Source organism: Equus caballus, chromosome 26 (assembly GCF_041296265.1).
Source record: "Equus caballus isolate H_3958 breed thoroughbred chromosome 26, TB-T2T, whole genome shotgun sequence".
NCBI classification, from domain to species: Eukaryota; Metazoa; Chordata; class Mammalia; order Perissodactyla; family Equidae; genus Equus; species Equus caballus.
In genome coordinates, this window is record NC_091709.1 from 39,316,917 (window position 1) to 39,333,129 (window position 16,213).

At 43.8% G+C, this 16,213-nt stretch overlaps 1 protein-coding gene across 4 annotated transcripts in view; it reads right to left on the reverse strand.

The window, feature by feature from the left end:
* The window catches only part of SETD4 (SET domain containing 4), a 286,649-nt gene that overhangs the window by 29,928 nt on the left and 240,508 nt on the right, over positions 1-16,213 (reverse strand). The gene's annotated exons all lie outside the window — the stretch shown is intronic.

Genomic DNA, 16,213 nt, shown 5'->3' on the forward strand with positions numbered 1-16,213 from the left:
ATGGGGACAGGACCCATGGGCAACGAAAAGCTGCAGCATGGGGACAAGACCCATGGGCAGTAAGAGCTACAGGCATGGGGACAGGACCCATGGGCAGTAAGAGCTGCACATGGGGACAGGACCCATGGGCAATACGAGCTGCAGCATTGGGACAGGACCCACGGGCAGTAAGAGCTGCAGGCATGGGGACAGGACCCACGGGCAGTAAGAGCTGCAGCATGGGGACAAGACCCATGGGCAGTAAGAGCTACAGGCATGGGGACAGGACCCATGGGCAATACGAGCTGCAGCATTGGGACAGGACCCACGGGCAGTAAGAGCTGCAGGCATGGGGACAGGACCCATGGGAAATACGAGCTGCAGCATTGGGACAGGACCCACGGGCAGTAAGAGCTGCAGGCATGGGGACAGGACCCATGGGCAGTAAGAGCTACAGGCATGGGGACAGGACCCATGGGCAGTAAGAGCTGCAGCATTGGGACAGGACCCACAGGCAGTAAGAGCTACAGGCATGGGGACAGGACCCATGGGCAGTAAGAGCTGCAGCATGGGGACAGGACCCCTGGGCAGTAAGAGCTGCAGCATGGGGACAGGACCCATGGGCAGTAAGAGCTGCAGCATGGGGACAGGACCCATGGGCAGTAAGAGCTGCAGGCATGGGGACGGGACCCATGGGCAATAAGAGCTGCAAACATGGGTTGAGGGTAAGGCTAAATTTAAGGCATGGGCATGTGAGTTCTCTTTACAAGACAAAGGAAAGGTTACGTAAAAAAAAAAGTCATGAAAATGGTATCAGTGTAGGTGGGGTCTGGTTATCGGTGGCCCTATAACTTTAGACAAGAGTCAGATTGGATCAGGTCAGGACATCCTATGCTTCCCAGAGGATGATACAGATCAGTATGTAGGGCAGGTCACCTTGGGCTTCTCTCCCTGGGGCAGCCTTGATCCTCATCATAGAAGATCATCGCTTAGATTGTTTGTAGTCCATCTTTGACTTTTGTTTCCATCTTAATTTTTAAATTGGGGTCAGCAAACTTTTTCTATTTATTCATAGTAAACATTTTCAGCTTTGCAGCCATAGGGTCTTTGTCGAAACTATTCAACTCTGCCTTTGTAAGAACAATGCAATCATAGACAATACGTAAATGAATGGGTGGGGCTGTGTTCCCGTAAAACACTGTTTACAAAAAAAGGAGCATCAGGCCAGATTTGGTCCCTGGGCCATAGTTTGTCAACCCTTGGTTTTCACTACACTAAAATCAAGAGAGTCCTGATTGATGCTATACAATGGACATAGCTGTTGTCATCAACAGTTGTATTTGTATTTATGCTACTTCAGACAAATCACTTATTTTCTTTTCTCTTTGCACATTGCCAAACTATATGACAATGTTATGTCACAAATGTGGAGGTAGCACATTTTAATGGGAAGAGAACATGGTGATATGTAGACAAATATACATCACGTCCAGTCTCCCCAACTCCTTACTTTCTCCATCACTCCACGCAGTGGACACACAATTGAGTCCCCAGGGAAATGAATGATTAGGAGAGAGTAGAACAAGAACTCCTGGGTGGGAGTTGTGAAACAATTATAATAGCCCTCTGCTTCCCTCCTTAACTTTCCCGTCCCCTTTTGCAGTGGGGTTTTGCGCAGTAAGGTTTGGGGAGGCCAGTTTTAGAACGGGGTGTGCTTTTGATTGTGAGCCAAGGCAGGGCCCCAGGGGAGTGAAGCTGGGGTGCAGGCTTCCTCAGTGGGCATGGTCGCAGGTCACAGGCCCCTCCTGGTCTGCTGTGCCCCTTGGTGTCTTCTCACCTCTCCTCCTCATGATTGTAGATGCTGGGGAGGCTGCTTGTTTCCATGAAAGCTTCTCATCCTAATTCTAGCATGTTCTTCATTTCTCAATGGATCACTCCAGAAAGCTTACCTCGAAGGATCAGTCCAGCAGAGTGAGACTTGCATTGTCCTGCACACCCCTGTTCCTACCTGCACAGCTCTGGACCACCCCAGAACTCCTGATGCCCACTCTTCCTTCAAACCTTTCCCATGAAAGGCCCTCTCTGCTTTGTCCTGTTCTCCTATCTCTTCCAGAAAATGTAGCTGGGACTCCCATTTCCACTGCCATGCTCTGGCTGGGGAAGCCAGATTTTTCAGCAGGGAAATAATCTTGCATATTAAGATCAACCTTAAAAATTATCCCCATCAGCCATGAGATGTGCACAAATACTCTGTTATTAATAAAAATGTAACAGCTCTGAAATAAAATTGAATTATTCTTTTAATAACTTAGAATGGATTAAAGGGTATCCTTCAAATAACGTCACTTCTGATGTGCTTTCTTGATTTAAAAAAAAAAGAAAAGCTTTGACTTAAAATGAAGGGGAGAGAAGTTAACCACAGGTCCTACTTCTCACAACCCAAAAGCCCCTGTTAACAGTTGTGGGAACTGTAAGTTACTCATGAGCTGTGGCTTATAGTTTCTGCTGTTTTCTTTTGAATTCACTTTGGGATATATTTTCAATAAGAAAGGCATCAAGGATAAGCAAAGAATGTGTGAGCGGCTCCTGCATTGCAAGTGAATAAGAATGTTTCTGTGCCACTCTTCTGAGCAAAGTTGGCACGCTGGAGAGATCTGCAATCGAGAAGTAGTAATTCTTCTTTAATTTTTCCAGTATGATCATTTCAAATTTGCTTTCATGCATGTATCACAAGAAGAACCAGATGGGTTGAATTTGCCTGTGTCCCTTATTAATCATGGTTGCACCACTTGATCTCTTCATACTACTAATATCCAAAAATCTGTGAATTCCATTTATGGTGACTTTTAACAAAAATAGTGTTTATTTAGACATAGTTATTGTAGTACATGCTTGCTTAATTATCTGTGGAATAGAAAGGGACAAAATCAATACTTCTTTAAAAAATAATCTGTTCCTGGGCCAGCCCTGCAGCCCAGTGGATAAGTTTGGCATGCTCTGCTTCAGTGGCCCAGGTTCGGATCCCAGGCATGGATCTACACCACTTTTCAGCAGCCGTGCTGTGGTGGCGACCCACATACAAAATAGAGGATGACTGACACAGATGTTAGCTCAGGGTGAAGCTCCCTCGGCAAAAAAAAAAAAATTTAAATTTAAAAAAAACTACTCCTTAAATACATTTTAAAAATAATTTTCCACTATTACATTAGCAATATTAATTTTTTTAGCCTATAAAATGACAAGTTTTTGAGATCTTTACATGACTGCTTTACTCAACATGGGGATCGATGTATTTGTGAATGTCACTGAAAAAAGCACAATATCATTTACCTTATTTTCCCACAAGATTTTTTATATTTTCTTAAAATCTGAGTCCAATCATGGGATGTGTCATTTTATCAGACGTATATACAACTATACAGCTTGGGCTGAATGTCATCCATCATATGCTGTAGTGGGTTGAATGGCATTGAAGGGGATCAGAATATGTTACCCCAAAATATGCCACTTTGGCATAAGGACTATTTTGAGGGGAAGGCAACTGAGATACAGCAGATGCAAGAGAAACTCTCTGCCCTCCTCCTTTTGAACCCCGGGGGCCAACTTGCTGTAACTACACTCAGTTGTTTGATTGTAAAAGTAGTTAGATAATGCATTACTAAAACCCACCCTGTAGACAACATCTCTGAGGCTTGGGCCACCATGGTAACGGGTGGAGCACTTGGGTTCTTCAGGAACTGAGAGTCCACCCCTTGTCCCAGTTCAGGTAGGTTGGACCTGGGCAAATGCTCAACAAGTGACCTTCTTTGACATCAAGGAGCTAAAAACGCCACCCTCAGATCATAGTAAGGCCGCCATTTTGTGAACATGCATCCTATGTAGAGGCATGAAGCTTGACTACACTTGTGCAGATCAGCAATTACCTCACTTCTCCTTACATCCAATCATCTATTCCCACACTTCAGACTGCCACACCCCCTCATCTCATAAACATCCCTGAGTCCTCATTTGCCAGGAGGTGGATCTGAGATTGATTCTCCCACCTCCTCACTTGGCTGCCTTGTGATTAAATCCTTTCTGTTTACAAACTCATCATTTTACTGATTGGCATTATCATGTAGTGGGCAAAACAAACCTGGTTCCGTAACACTTTCTGCCTCAAATCAGGGCAAAAATCTCCATTTGTAAAGGTGTCCCTGCTGCCCCCATATCAGGAAGAGGAGAACAACTCTTATTAATCCCTAGAGATTCCTATCATTGTAGATTGCCAACTTGAGACTGCATAACAAACCTTACTAAATAGCCCTTATCTTCCATTAGTTTACCCATTTATTTACCCTCCCCCTCTGCAGCCCAACCCCTTTTCCTTTGTCTAGTCATTTCTCTACAATTTATCACTCTTTTAAAAATGGTATAAAGCTCTCAAGCCTAACTACTTTTTGGGTTTTCATTTCTTTTCTGTGTAGCCCCTATATGCATGCAAAATAAACGTTTCTGCTGTTAATCTGTCTTTTGTCAGTTTGGTCCCCAGGCCCCAGTCACTGAACCTAAAAGAGTAGAGGAAAAGTTTTTCCTCCCCTACAGTATCCCAACTCCCAAAAGAAATTTCCAAGTCCTAAGTCCTGGTACCTGTGAACATGACCTTATTCGGAAATAGGGTTTTTACAGATATAATTAATTGAATGATCTCAAGATGAGGTCATCCTAGATTAATCAGGTGGACCCTAAATCCAATGAGAAGCCTTATAAGAGAAAAGAAGGAGAAACAGATGCAGAGAGAGATACAGGGAGACTGCGATGCAACCATGGAGGCAGTGATGGAGGTGATGCTGCTACAAGCCAAGGAACCCTAAAGACTGCCAGTAACCATCAGAAGCTAGGGGAGAGGCCTGGGACAGATTCTCTCTTAGAGCCTCCAGGAGGAACCAACCCTGTTAACACCTTGATTTCAGACTTCCAGCCTCCAGGACCCTGCAAGGATAAAATTCTCTTGTTTTAAGCCATCAAGTTTGTGGTCATTTGTTATGGCAGCCCTAGGAAACTAATACGTATGTTTTGGGACAGGAAAACAATGTTGCCACAGTACAGATCATACTTGCTCAGGTTTTAAGAGAACAGAAGAGCAGGATCTCATTGTTGTCAGTCAAGCCCCTGGGAAGAGAGCAGACAGATCAGGGCCAAAGAGTTTGACCATGATTGGAAGATGCTCGGTATCATCTCTTTGTGGGTACCAAATACTAGGTAAATAACTAGGCCTGGTTCAAAACCGGTGACAAATAGAAGGAACTCCCCAACAGAACCATCGAAGAAAGTACATATTTAATAGACCTAGAGCAGGAGTTGGCAAACTTTTTCTGTAAAGGGCCAGAGAGTAAATATTTTCAGCTTTGTGAGCCATATGGTCTCTGTCACAACTACTCAACTCTGCTGTTGCAAGGTGAAAGCAGTCATAGACAACTGGTAAACAAATAGACATGGATGTGTTTCAATAAAACTTTATTTACACACCCGTGGGCATATACCCAAAGAAACTGAAAGCTGAGACTCAAAACAGATATTTTTACATTCATGTTTATAACAGCATAATTCACAATAGCCAAGAGGTGGAAACATCCCAAGTGTCCATCAATTGATGAATAGACAAACAAAATATGGTATAAATGTATGGTGGAATATTATTCAGCCATAAAAAAGGAAGGAAATCCTGTGACATGCTACCACATGGATGAACCCTAAGGATATTATGCTGAGTGAAATAAGCCAGAAACAAAAGGAAAAATACTGCATGATTCCACTCACATGAGGCATCTAAAGGAGTCAAACCCTTAGAAACAAAAAGTGGAATGGAGGTTCCCAGGGACAGAGGGGAAAGAAACTGGGCAGCTGCTATTCAATGGGTATAGAGTTTCAGTTTTGCAAGATGAAAAAGTTCTAGAGATCCATTACACAACAATGTGGATATAGTTAACAGTACTGAACCGTACATTTAAAAATGGCTAAGACAGCAAATTTATGTTCTGTGTTTTTACCACAATTAAAAAAAAACAGTGATGCAAGATGAATTAAGTTCTGGAAACCTAATGTACAATATTGTGACTATAGTTAACAATACTGTATTGTATACTGTATATTGTACACATCTTAAGTGTCCTCACCACACACATAAGAAAAAGATGGTAGCTAGGTAGGGTGACAGATATGTTAATTAGCTTGATTGTGGCGATTATTTCTTAATGAATATCAAATCATCATGTTGCACCTTAAATATATATAATGTTTAACTGTCAATTATCTTCAATAAAGCAGGGAGGGAGCAACGAGGTGTGGATACACACTATAATGTGGATGAACCTCAAAAACATCATGCTAAGTAAAATAAACCAGACACTAAAGGACAAATAGATGGTTCTGCTCATATGAAATATCTAGAACAGGCACATTGTAGAGACAGAAAGTAGATTAGATGTTACCAGGTATTGTGGGGAGAGGTGAATGTGGAGTTATGGTTTCATGGATACAGAGTTTCTGTTTGAGGTGATGCAAAAGTTTTGGAATTAGATAATGGTGATAGTTACACAACATTGTACTCAATGCCACTAAACGGTACACTTAAAAATGACTAAAATGGCAAATTTTATGTTATGCATATTCTACCACTATTAAAAAAGTTTGCATCTAGAAAAAAAACTTTATTTACAAAAACAGGGGCTGACTGTGGGCCAGCCTGGTGGCACAGCAGTTAAGCTCACACATTCCGCTTCAGCGGCCCAGGGTTCACTTGTTCAGGTCCCAGGTGCGGACCTATGCACCGCTCATCAAACCATGCTGTGGCAGGCGGCCCACATATAAAGTAGAGGAAGATGGGCATGGATGTTAGCTCAGGGCCAGTCTTCCTCAGCAAAAAGAGGAAGATTGGCAGCAGACGTTAGCTCAGCACTAATCTTCCTCAAAAAAAGGGGGGGGGGGAGGTGCTGGCTATAGTTAGCTGACCCTTGATGCAGAGTTTTCTATAACATCGAAGCAACTCTTGGTGTGTGTTATCACTCCAGAATTATCTCAGCGTAATTGATATGAGGTGGTAAGTACTTCCCAGGAGCTCTGCGATCCTTGGTCACTGGGCTGTCGTTTCCTTATAGGTATACACATACACACACCCGAAACATGAAGGAAAGTGTATTTATATTGGGTTGTGTGACCTTAAAAAGCCTCCAAACTATGTCAGTTATACTATGCTGCGTACGTAAGAAAACACACAGAGGGGCCATCTGGTAAAGTGTGAAGACTAACAGTTTGGGAGACCCAGTCACCATTCACTGCATTGCTCTCAAACACGTCATTTCCACTCCCTGGACCTCAGTCTGATCAGGTGATTCTAATTTCCTGGCTATGTGACGTCCTGCATCAGAAAAGCATGTAGCTTGCAAATGAGATAGAGTAAGAGGGCATTCCACCATTCATAGATGATTACCACTATGCTTAGGCATATTTTCATCCAGAAGAATAAACATCGTAGTAGAAATAGACACGAAATGCAAAGCTCACAGCCATAATTCAATGGATAACAACCTGCAAACCAGTGCAGGTCTATTAGACAGCTAATAAAAATAAATCACAGTGGTGTTTTTAAAATGACTTCTCACGTGTTGTGGTTTCTTCTCGGGCATACTGTAAATTAATTGTGAAGTGCTACTTCCTGCAGAGATTTTTTTTCCCCTCCAATATAAGGGGTTATAAGGCTAAAGAATGCAGACATACATCATGTCTGCAGAAATCATAAAAAAAGATCAAATGTAATATTTTCTTTCAACATGGACAAGTGCTTTGAGACTTTCCATTCGAGCAGCCTTGCACACAGCCCCCAGCATTTGTCAATTACTCCTGACAAATACCATTTGGGCCTGAGTGATGTCGTAAGGGAAATAAAATGGTGGGAGGAAAAAAACCAGAACATGATAAAAGGCATTTTTTTTGGTCTGCTGAGAACTTACTGTAAGTTATCCATTCATGAGGGAAGGCCTCCCTTCCTGCCAGTGATGGCCCCCATGTGATCTTGAGTTCTAAGGTGACTTTTGTTTGACAGTAATAGGAAGGGCAGACAAAACTCAGTTTTCATGTCCCTTAAAAGGGAGTCAGCTCTTTTTTCCCCCATCACGAAGAAAAAAAATGTATATAAACAAAGGAAGGGACACAAGGCCCTGTCATTCCACATAATGTGAACTAATGGGCGAGAACAATGCCGTGAAATCAGCCTGGCCAGAACACCCAGCTGCCAGCAGCTCCGCCTGGCTCCAGCCTGCAAGCTTGGAGCATGTCAGAACCCGCTGCGGGTAACCAAAGCCACAAGAAAGAAAAGGCACAGCCAGCATTCAGAGTGCACTTGTCTGGTCCTCCCCTCGCCCCATCTCTCCTGAACTTTCCTTCTCTTCAGGGGTCTTTCTGCCCCAGAACCCACAGACAGCCTAAGACCAACAAAGACTAAGTCCATTCCCAATACCATTGCTTCAGTCTTTAAGATTCCAACAAAATTCATCCCTAAACTTGACTTCAGTGTAGTGAGGAATCAGAGAGTGGCCCAAGGAGATGCCCAGAAAGTGGTTGCCTGGGTACAAAGCCCACATGGCATCCATCAAGCAGACCACTACTGTGTCCAGCCCAGTCTACATTCTTGGGCAAGGTGGGACCTTGCCTATTGACCCACTGAGCTGGGCTTTCCTCATCTATCAGGAAGCAGGAATGAAATCAATTCATAGATGGCACCCATCTCATACCGTGCTGGCCCCTAGTAGCTACACAGTCCCTACAAATGCTAAGTCAACACGATGGCCCAATCTGAAAGTCCTTGGACTCTTCCAGCCAAGGCCCATCAGTCTTAATGCACCTGCAGCGGCTCAGTGATTTCATAGCCACAGCTCTGCATTGGGATCTTTTTTCCCTGTGAATGTGAAACTCAGAAATGTGTGTTAGGGAGATGGGGTTCCGCAGCCCGACTGCCCAGAAGCTTGCCAGCATGTGATATGATGAGGGGCTGTGCAGTTTCTATCTGGCTGCCTCACCTGCCACTTCAGAGGTACGTGGGAAAAGCCATGCCCCAAAGCAAAAGGGGCAAAACAGTGACAATCGCTATGATAATCTGGCATCATCGGGGTCCTCCCAGAAGAGCCCTAGGGCCTCGCCTCACTCTTTGTGTGAGCAGCTCCAACTGCACCTCGTGTTAAGGATGGGCGTCCCCCAACAGTGCTGAACAGCTTGCTGATGGTCAGACTGACTAGTAATACTCTGTCAATCTGGCTTACTCTCCCGGGGCCAGGCGCACTGCTGAGGCACTGCCTCTCTAACTCGCAAATTCAGGGGCTCCAGGGTGGAACCTGAGAGTCTGCATTTCTAAAAGCTCCCAGGTACCGCTGATGCTCTTGGTCTGCACATCACCATTTGAGGAGCAGTGCTCTAAGGCAAGTGGTCCCAGTCAAAGATGCTGATAGCACTTATTTAGTTTCCTGAGGGACATTTTTTGGTGGCAGTGGCCTTCCCCGTGGACTCCTGCCACTAGTACAGTATAAGAGAAAGAAGATGGATTCTGGTGGCTGTCCATTGCTAGATTTTGGTCCTACTGGTATCAGAGACCCTGCCTTCCGAATGAAGACACAGAGTATCTCCTGTTTCACACAACTTCCGCTGATGGTTGTGTATGTGTGAGCCATGGCTCCCAACCTAGGCTGCACTGTGGCTACCTGCCCTGAATATTGAGCCACAACACAACAATCCAGCATAGCTTGTTACCTCAACCTGAATGCTCTTAAGCAAGTTCTGTTTCCCAAACAGGCAGCCACCACCAGTAAGGCAATACCCATCAGGCAGTCATTTGTAGTTTTCTCTACTCTTCCCATTAAGGGGGAAAAAACTTCAATACGGTAGTAATGGTCTCATCTAGGTCTTGCTAGCAAGCTGTAGATGAAATGCCAAGCAGAAAACAAACATCCATTCAAGGCAAAGCTGGAGTGTGTATAAACAGCAAGGGGTGAAGGAGAAGCTTGTCTGTAGGGAAAACCGTGATAGGAGCTTCCCAGACCTGCATGTTGAATTAGTCTTGACCCAAGTACAGATCATGGAGGCCCTGAGAAAGGCCGACAGACCAAAGGAATCATTTCAAACGCAGCCACCCGCATAGTCACCATGTCATGTGCTGCTAAGTGACTTCGCACCCCCAGCTGTTTGGGAGTGTGTCAGTCGCCTGTGGACAGAGAAGTCCAAGGACACTCTGGCATTGTTTTCACTCTACCCTGAAGCTCTGTCCTCAGATCAAACGCACACGTCTAACAACAGATGGCCCAGCCCTCCCACAGGTCAGAAGAAATGGCTCTTTTCCAGCTCTCCATAAAATGCACCACTCTAATTCTAGACACACCTGGCAGAAGTGGAGTCACAAGATCTCCTTCCTTTGTGACCTTAAAAGTGACCCTTCCTCTCTCTGCCTGCATGTCCATCTGCTGCTATCAACGACAATAAAAATTAAAACCTGCTACCTGGTGTTGGGAACTCTTTCCTTCTCTTAAGAAAGTGCTTAGTTTCCACATTTATTTATGGCTGTCTGTAGGCAGACACAGGGCAGTTCCTGCATCTTATCACCAACCCGCTCCTCTGCCCCCACCTCTCAGCCCACCACACCTGGCCAGGCCCCTCCTCTGGCAGCTGTCACCTTGAACTAATGTTTATCTGCCTGTGTTTCTCACCCAAGGAAATCCAACAGCCCACAAGAGAATATGAACTTCTGCATTTTATCCCAGTAGCAACACACGGAGTCGTTTCTGCCTTGTCTGGATCCTACCACCATCTGAAAAAAAAAGACATCCTGTGGCCTGATTTTGAAGGGAGCAGCACTGACCTGACTGAGCACCCTCAGCTCGGCGGTCCTCTCATGCCATCTAGCGTACACAGATGGACGTGTCTCAACTTCATTGCAAAGGCCCACAAAGATTCAGAGATCCACTTCGTATTTTTCAGGCATCAACCCAAACACCTGGGACACTTACAGGTGCAGCTTGTTTTCAAAGGAGACACGTGAAAAGAACTAAAATATTCTGAGCACCTGTTGTGGGCTGACCATTCATATTTAACTGTACTAGCTGAAACAAATATAAAGCATTTGGATTCTCGATTAACCTGTACTCAACATGGATTGGTACTACTTAAAAGAGTATTTAGGCAGCATAAACTTGTGTGGTAGTATAGCAGTTGACATCCTCTATCCTGCCTCCCAAAACTACTGTAAGTGTAGATACTGGAAAACCAGAATGTTCCAGCTGGGAAAAATTAAAGCAGCTTGTTCCTACAGCCCCGAGGCTCTGAAAGGGAACGTTGGCATACAACAAGGTCACCCGAGAGTTGTAGGAGCCCCCCAATGCCATGGCAAACCCCACACCAATTAAAGCAAGCCCTCTAGGGTAGGACCCAGGCTCAGTAAATGTTTAAAGCTCCACGCAGGCGAGGGAGGTGACGTCACCGAGATGAAGGGCTAGGAGTTCCCAACGCTCATCTCCCCCACACAAACAACAAATAAACAACTGCAAACCAATGGAAATACCACAAGGAACACTCCGGACTACAGTGAAGAAGCAGGAGAAACCCTGCGGAGCTCAAAATCTGAAGAAGTGCTCATGGAAAAGTACAGGAAGCATAGCACCCACGTCACCCCATCGCCCAGTGCAGAGCAGATAAGAGACAGGGGGCCCCTCAGGGGAATTGCACACCCCAGGGAAAGGAGAGAGGAGAACCCCAGCAAGCCTCACCCCTGTGGAAGTTTGTAGCCCCTGCAGCGAGTTCTTCCACAGTCTACACCAACGCTGATCCCAGCTGATGGAGCTGCCCAGAGCCCTCACCTCGGTGTCCCCTTCCCAGAGCTGATCTGTCACTGCGATGAGCCCTGCCCTCAGAGGCCCCAGTTGCTGCTGTGCCTTGCTCTCTGGGATCAGGACACCACAGCACCTCACCAAATCAAGATGGCAGCTGCACCTGCCCTGAGCCCCGCCCTCAGTCTCAGGGCACAGCTTTGTTCCACTATTACAGGGGCAGCCTCTGCTGCCCTGAGCCCCACTCCCTGGGTCCTAGGTCATGATTTGACCATCACCAGGACCACACTGATGCTGCCCTGAGCTCCACCCTCAGGTCCCAGGCCATGGCTATGAATCATTGATGGGGCTATGCTGCTGCTGCCCTGAGCCCCACTCCCTGGGTCCTAACATGTGGCTTTAATGGTCCCCCACCAACGACATGCTGCTGATGTCCCGCAACTGCCCCCTGGGGTCAAAGTTGGGACTTTGACCCACAATCCACAGGCTATGATGGTACTACACCGTGCCCTCTGAGCCCAAGCCACTGCTGCACATTGTCATCCCAGAGCTGGTTCTGCTGCTATACCACCCACCCCAAGGAGGAGTCACTGCAGCCGAGACCCAGACCCAGAACCCAGTTCCATGGGAGATCTGCCCACACCCAACTCTTAGACACCAGTGCCACTGCTGCAGCAAGTGCACCTGTGCCCAGGACCCTGTGCCACTGCCACAGCAAGTGCACCTGCACCCAGGACCCAGTGCCACCGCCACAGCAAGTGCACCTGAGCCCAGGACCCAGGCACTGTGGTAGTTCCAGGAGCACCTGACCCCAGGACTCAGGCTCCACCACTGTTCTCAGTGCCAGCACACCAGATCACGTGCCAAGAGGGATCTCCCTGGCTAGAACTTCTTCTCATTGGCAAATAGCAAGCAAGAGAAAGACCACAGCAGCCTTTGCCTCTGAGGATTCCGAAAGCCTTAGTCACCACTGCCACCCACAGGACCTCTGCAGTCTTGGCCAGAGAAGATCCCCACAGTATGCACCTACACTGACCTCAGGTCATGGAGTTGCCTGGAGACTATGCCTCTGTGCCTTCCAAGAACCAAAGACACTGCATCCCACCCAGCTGATGCCCTCTCAGCCATCTTTCGGTGGAAAAACCACTCAAAACAGTCCAAAAAGGCTGGAAGAAGTGACTCCACCCTCAAATGTGCAGACATCAACACAAAGCCATCAGAAACATGAAAAAGTGAGGAAATATGACACCACTAAAGGAACATGATTTTCTAGCAACCAGTCCCAAAGAAATGGAGATCTGAGAGTCACCTGAAAAAGAATTCAAAATAATTATTTTAAGGAAGTTCACTGAGATTTAAGAGAATACAGATAGACAACTTAATGAACTCAGAAAAACAATACATAAACAAAACAAGAGGGGCCGGCTCCGTGGCTGAGTGGTTAAGTTCGCGCGCTCTGCTACTGCGGCCCAGGGTTCAGAGCCTGGGCACAGACATGGTACCGCTCATCAGGCCACGTTGAGGTGGTGTCCCACATCCCACAACTAGAAGGACATGCAACTAAGATATACAACTGTGCACAGGGTGGGGTTGGGGAGATAAAAAGCAGAAAAAAAAAAAAGATTGGCAACAGTTGTTAGCCCAGGTGCCAATCTTTGAAAAAGGAAGATTGGCAACAGTTGTTAGCCCAGGTGCCAATCTTTAAAAAAAAAGAAAAAGGAAAAGAAGTTCAAGAAAGAGATAGAAATCATAAGAAAAGAACCAAACAGAAACTCTGGAGCTGAAGCATACAAGAAATGAAATGAAAAATGCAATAGAGAGCATCAACAGCAGGCTCAATCAGGCAGATGAAAGAATCCAGAAGACAGATCTCTTGATATTATCCAGTGAGAGGAGAAAAAAAATCAGAATGAAAAAGAGTGAAGAAAACCTCTGTGAATTATAGGACAACATCAAACAAAACAATATCTGCATTATGCGTATCCCAGAAAGAAAAGAGAGAGAGAAAAGGACAGAAAACTTATTTAAAGAAATAATGGCTGAAAACTTCCCAAATCTGGGGAGAGATATGGCCATCCAGGTACATGAAGCTCAATGATCCCCAAAACAGATACAACCCAAAGAGAGCTTCACCAGGACACATTATAATCAAGCTCTCAAAAAATCCAAAACAAAGAGGGAATTTTGAAAGTAGCAAGAGAAAAAAAGACTCATCACAGACAAGGAAATCCCAATAAGGCTATCAGCAGATTTCTCAGCAGAAACCTTGCAGGCCAAGAGAGGGGATGATCTATTCAAAGTGCTCAAATTAAAAAAATGTCAACCAAGAATACCGTACCCAGCAAAGCTGGCCTTCAGAAACAAAGGAGGGATACGCTTTCCCAGACAAACAAAAGCCGATGGAATTTATCACCACTAGAACTGCCTTACAAGAAATGCTAAAGGGAGTTCTTTGAGCTGAAACAAAAATATGCTATTTAGTAACATGAAAAGATATGAAAGTATAAAATTCACTGATAAAGGTAAATATATAGTCAAATTCCAAATACTCTAATACTGCAATGGCGGTATACAAATCACTTTGAACTCTAGCATATAGGTTAAGAGACAAAAGTGTTCAAAATAACTATAGCTACAATATTTTGTTAATGGATACATAATATAAAAAGATGTAAATTGGGACATCAACAAAGTAAATTGTGGGGGTGAGCAAGTAAATGTGTATAATATTTTTATGTAATTTAAGTTGTTATCAGCTTAAGATAGACAGTTATAACTATAAGATGTATTATGAAAGCTTCATGGCAACCACAAAACAAAAACATATAATAGATACACAAATGATAAAAAGAATAAAAGCATTCCACTACAAAAAGTCATCAACTTATAAAGAAAGACAGTAAGAGAGAGAGAAAGGAACAAAGGAACTACAAAAACAATCAGAAAGCAATTAACAAAATGGTGACAGTAAGTTCTACCTATCAATAATTACTCTAAATGCAAATGGCTGACTTTCTCTAATTAGAAAACAGAGTGGCTAAATGGATAAAAAAAGAAAAGCCAACTATATACTGCCTACAAGAGATTCACTTAAGCTTTAAGGACACTCAGAGGTTGAAAGTGAAGGGATGGAAAAAAATATTCCATGCAACTGAAAACCAAAAGAAATCAGGAGTAGCTATACTTATGTCAGACAAAACAGACTTTAAGTCAAAACTGTAACAAGAGACAAAGCTCATTATATTATAATAAAGAGGTCAATTCATCAAGAGGATATAACAACTGTAAACAGATATGTACCCAGTATTGGGACACCTGAATATGTTAAACAATTATTAACAGATCTGAAGGCAAAAACAGATAGCAATGCAATAATAGTAGGGAACTTCAATACCCCACTTTCAACAATGGATACAACATCCAGAGAGAAAATCAATGAGGAAATAATGGGCTTGAATGACACTTTAGACCAAACAGACCTAAGATATATAGAGAGAACATTCCATCCAACAGGAGCAGAATACACATATCTTCTCAAGCACATGTTGAACATTCTACAGGATAGATGTATGTTACGTCACAAAATAAGTCTTAAGAAATTTAAGAATACTGAAATCATATTGACTATGTTCTTTGACCACAATGGTCGAAAACTGGAAATCAGTGACAAGAGGAAAGCTAGAACCTTTACAAATCCATGGAAATTAAACAACATACTCTGAACAACCAACGGGTCAAAGAAGAAATAAAAAAATATCTACAGAAAAACAAAAATGGAAACATCACACAAAAAACTTATGGGCTGCAGCAAAAGCAGTTCTAAGAAGGAAATTGATAGTGATAAATGCCTACATTAAGAAAAAGATCTCAAGTAAAAAAACCTAACCTTACACCTCAAGAAATTAAAAAGGAAAAACAAACTAAGCCCAAAGTTAGCAGAAGAAAGGAAATAATAAAGATTAGAGCAGAAATAAATGAAATAAAAGACTAGGAAGGCAATAGAAAAGATCCTCAAAATTAAGAGTTGGTTTTTTGAAAAGATAAACAAAATTTACAAACTTTTAGCTAGACAAAAAAAAAAGAGGGAGAAAGATGACCCAAAATAATAAAATTAGAGACGTTACAACTGACATCACAGAAATACAAAGGATTGTTAAGAGATTACCATGAACAATAATATGCCAACAAATTAGATAACTTAGAAGAAATGGATAAATTCCTAGAAACACACAACTGACCAAGACAATTATGAAGTAATACAAAATCAGAACAGATCAATAACAAGCAAGGAGATTGAATCAATAACCAAAAATTTCCAAACAAATAAAAGCCCAGGACCAAATGAGTTCACAGGTGAATTCTACCAAAAGTTTAAGAAAAATTAATACCAA